Here is a 5,025-nt window from a genome sequence, read left to right as displayed (position 1 = left end):
TTATTCATAGTGAAGAAAGTTTGATAATTGAATAGATGATAATATTGGCTAAATATTTTTAAAAAGTTATTTCTAAAATATTTTAAGTAATTCAGAGTTTCATATAATGTAGTTTGATTAAATTCATCCTTTTCCAACTCCTCACAAATCCACCCTTCATTGCGTATTCATTCAGCTTTGTGTTCTCATTTAAAAAAAAAGAAAAAAACATGCAGTTCAGAATCCCCTTTATTGGAGTTACAAGTGGTCATAAACCACCATGTACGTGTTGAAAACTGAACCTGGTTTATCTACAAATGTAATAACCTCTGTTAATTGCTTAGCCATCTTTCCAGCTTCTGGATACATAATTATCAACAATCTAGAGCTGCTGCCAAAGAAACACATCCACATAAATTATTGAACATCATAGAACTGACTTACATAATATAGAAAAAATAAAATTAAAATATTGTACTAAAATATGAATCTTTTAAAATGTAGTAGAATTTAATAAAGAAAAAACAGCCACCAAGAGTTAGAGACATAAATTTTTTTATAAAGTACTTGCTTTACATCTATAGCAATGTAGTTTTAATCCCAAGCATAATAAAAGGAATGGAAAACATATTGTCATTAAAGTACATTAAAACCTTGAGTCATACAAACACATTTACCCTCTTAAAATGAACACATAATAATTTTCAGTATTTCAAAACTTTTTTTCCAAACATTGATAACAGTCTGAGGATGTAGTTTTGTTTGTAGAGTGTCTGTCTGGCATGCAGACATTTTTGTTTGATCCCCAGCACTGTGTAAATTGGTGTGGTGGCAAATACCTGTAATCCTTACAGTCAAGTGGTGAATGTAGGAAGATTAGTAACTCAAGTCATTCTCAGTTACATTAAGAATTAGAGGCCATCTAACCCCATCTCAACACTGACTACAGTGACCACGATGATGACGATGATTACGACGACGAAGATGACGACGACGACAACGGCAACTACTAATGCTGTAGACACTTGACCAAAACCATCAAAACCAGAAAAATAATAGCAGCAATACAAATATATATGAATAACTTGGATTTTCACATCCAACTTTTCAGAGATAAAAAATAGAAAGCCAGTCACACTTCAGATGACTGGAAATACTTTAAAATACTTCTGTAAGACAGGCAATTCTTCAGTGATATCAGTAGCATGGCATCAATAAAATAGAATCACTTTTCCTTAGAACTGTGGCCACTGCTATTTCCCTATATCCCAGTGGAAGACCCCATTCCCATGAGCATGGTCAGCTCTTACAGCATCATCCACTGAAATCAAAAGACACTGTAGCTTAACAAAAAAGTCACATGATGAGTTCACTGTAAAGGTGTAGTTTTAGGAATCTAGACATATTTAACAATATTCCCATGAAGACCAATTCCAATAAGCATCATGTGATTACAACCACATATGAGCTCTAGTAAAAGCAGTTTGAAGAAGGGAGAAACCAATTTCCACTGAACTGATGAGGCATAGTATATGCAGAAATTATACTTTTAATCAGGCTTTAATGAACTATGGAGTTTTTCAGGGGTTAAATATTATGTGGGGAAATGTGACTAAGTAATAGCAGTTGAACAATAGAGAAGGGTTACTATAGTTTGAGCTGTTTGCACTTTTCTGTTAAAACTCTATTCTACTCTATCTTTTCTCACCCCAGATACCTTTTCCTGTAAGTGACCAGATGTCCTATCACAGCACACTTTCCTCAGAATATTTCTTGCTTCTCTATTTTGCTGTCTCAGAGATGCCCCATGGTTTCTTTCTTTCTCAGATTACCTGGTGCGTTAAAAATAGAAATATGACAGGTAGATACTATTTCGCATTAATAACAGCACAGCAGGAAGAATATTGGCCTTGCTCCATCTCATTACAGCAATCATTAGCCAGCACCCAGGTGAATAATTGCCAGATGTTGGATAGTCCTCAGATTCCTCCTCTCTCAGAAAGTAGTGGGAAAGGATGTTCTGCCACTGTCCCCAGTGGGCTTCAGCAAGTGACTCTTTTGACCTTTGCTCCTTCCTTTCACTACTATCTGTTCTAGTCTGTGGGGATGACTTCTGGCCACATCACACAGTCTGACACTCTTAGACAGACCTAGTGCATCAATATGCCTAGAATCAGTTCACCCTAGTACAAAGTTTGATCAAAGTTACTTTGGAACAAAATTATAAGTAGATTTAGGGACAAGAACAATGGGAAAGCAGAATAATTTGCTTTCTTCCTATTTCATATGATTGGGTATCTTTGCAAGTACAATATCTGGAAAGCTGCAACTCTAAAATGCTGTTATTAAAGTCTTCTCAGATATAAAGAAAAGCAAATTGGGTGTGAGGTGTGAGGTGTGTGGTAAAGAATAGGTCTTTCACAGTGTGTTACAATCAGGATTATATTTCTGGAGTAACCTGATTTAAAAAAGAAAGGGAATATTGTCTCACACGGGGTAGATTATAACATATTCCATTTTTCCTTAGATGATGGCTTTATCTCTTCATTTGTATTTTCTAAGAAGATGGTCCCATCAGAAAGCAAGAGAGATTATATGCTTGGTTACACACTCACCAGGAAGTGAAAGAATTTCAGCTATTCACAAGGAGACTGGAGTAAACGTTACATAGTATGTTGAGTGAATATTTTTATTCCTAGGGGATACAAATCATAATAAATAACTTCATCTCAATATACACCTGATTATAGAGACCATCCAAATGCCAAGTCAATTTTATTGAGAATTTGAGGTAAAAGAGTTAGGAAAAATAATTATATCCAATTAATAGCCAAATTCTATTTATTGTTCATGGATTGCACTTTATGGTAGAGATCAAACAACCACTCTCTTGCTCCACTGGAGAGGAGTGAGTTATGCCTGGTACAGTAAACAAGGCCAAACTTGTGGCTCCTCAAGTCATAACCCCTAGGGAGAAGCTGTCAATCTTTTTTTCTAAATGGTTATGCTGTAAAACTACCTTCTAAATAAAATGTATGCTTATATTTAGAGATCTGTGTCACACCGAATGTAGGTCATAGACACTTCATGTTGAAATGGTTAGATTAATACAGAGATGCTTTACTGTTCAAACTCCAGAGAATACATGACTGTGAGTACTCAGCAGTATTTGGAGCAACCATATTAACCACTGCCCCAAGGCCCAAAGGATATTGGAGAAAATGGATGGAAAGGATATTAGAACCAGAGGATAGAGAAGAGTACTGTGAAATCCTGACATGACCAAGCAGGACACATTGTAATGGTATCGACATTCACCACAAGGACCAAAAGGTTCAACACAAGGAACTCAAGACCAGAACATCTACTTGTACAGGTTTCAGGCCAAATGAACCAAGTCCATTTTCAACCCGGTTGTGCTGAATATGTTATTGATGAGCTACATTAACTAGCCACCTCCATCCTGTCCTGGATGATCTGCAAGATGAGGATTCCTGCCCAGGTGAACCAAACAGCTGGGGATGTGGAGACAGTCACAGATAATGTGCAGATTTTGCAAGTGTCCGAACTGAAGGTATGTGCACTAGGGGTGAGCACCTGGGCCTAAAGTCACACCCTCAAGGCTGAGGGTAAGATCCTATCCTTCAAAAACTAGTCTTGTAGTCTCCCAAGGGCTGAAGCACTATGTTCCTCTCTGGTACTTCTAAAGGGAGAGAGTTATACCAGTCTTTTGGCAAGGCCCCAGGAACCACACACAGCCACACTGAACCCCAAGGGTACAAATTTCAAATCTGCCAGAAATGGAAGGGCCAGATGAGGTTATAAAAACTAACCCTGGATCTTACTGTTAGTAAAGTTTTGGATGTTGAAAAATACCCTAGCACATATTTTTTTTTTTTTGGTTCTTTTTTTCGGAGCTGGGGACCGAACCCAGGGCCTTGCGCTTCCTAGGCAAGCGCTCTACCACTGAGCTAAATCCCCAACCCCCTAGCACATATTTAAGAAGGAGTCGGAAGCTTCATTAAACTGATGGCTAGTGAGTGAAGCTCCTAGAGTCCAGATTAGTTGATTCTGTTGGTCTTGTGGAGTCCCTGTACTTTGTCCTCAATCCTTCCCCCAACTCTTCTACAAGACTCCCTGAGCTCCTAATGTTTGTCTGTGTGTTTATGCATCTGTTTTTGCCAGCTCCTGGGTAGAGGCTCTCAGAAAACGCTTATGCTAGGTTCCTGTCTGCAAGCATGGTAGAGAATCATTAATAATATCAGAGATTTTTTTTTTCTTGCCCATGGAATAGATGTTGTTAGGTCAATTACTGACTATTCTCTCCCCTGTTTTGTTTTTGCCTCCCCCCCGCTTTTTTTAGTCAGGAAAAAATTTAATAAAGGTTTTCTGGTTGGTTGGTGTCCTGTACTCTTTACTGGGTATCCAGCCTGGCTACAGGAGGTGACCACTTAAGGCTCCATTTCTCCCTGTACAAGGAGTCTCAGCCAGGATCATCTTCATAAGCCCCCTAGAACCTCACATATCCTAAGTCTCTGGAACATCCAAGAGATATACCACCTGTTGCTTGTACCAATTCACTTTCATGGCCCTCTCTCCATAGCTTTTCCTACTCCTAATCTCCTTCCCTCACTTCCCTCTCCATTCCATCTCCTACCAAATTCTCTCCTTCCATCCACCTCCAGTGATTATTTTACTCCCCCTTTTGAGTGAGGTTCAATTATCCTCCCTTGGGTCCTCATTATTTATCTTCTTTGGGTCTGTGCATTGAAGCATGGGTATCTTTTTATTATGGCGTTATTATTCATTTATAAGTGAGTACATACTATGCATGTCCTTTGGAGTTTGGGTTACTTCCCACCAGGATGATATTTTTTTACTTGTATCTATTTGCCTGTAATTTTCATGATGTCCTTGCTTTTGATATTGAATAATATAACAAATTGAACCACCAAATAAAGGGCTGTCCTAAGATTCCACATGTATATGAAGCAGATATGTAACTTGGTTCATGCTGTTCTTCCAAAAACTGGAGCAGGAGGAATT

General features: G+C 38.2%; 1 pseudogene; it reads left to right on the top strand.

Annotated features, from left to right (window-relative positions):
- Positions 1 to 939: 939 nt before the first annotated feature.
- On the top strand, positions 940 to 3,804 carry LOC116888938 (annotated as a pseudogene).
- The last annotated feature ends 1,221 nt before the right edge of the window (positions 3,805 to 5,025 follow it).

The sequence above is a fragment of the Rattus rattus genome, chromosome X (assembly GCF_011064425.1).
Source record: "Rattus rattus isolate New Zealand chromosome X, Rrattus_CSIRO_v1, whole genome shotgun sequence".
Lineage (NCBI taxonomy): Eukaryota > Metazoa > Chordata > Mammalia > Rodentia > Muridae > Rattus > Rattus rattus.
This window is presented reverse-complemented; position numbering and strand designations above follow the sequence as displayed.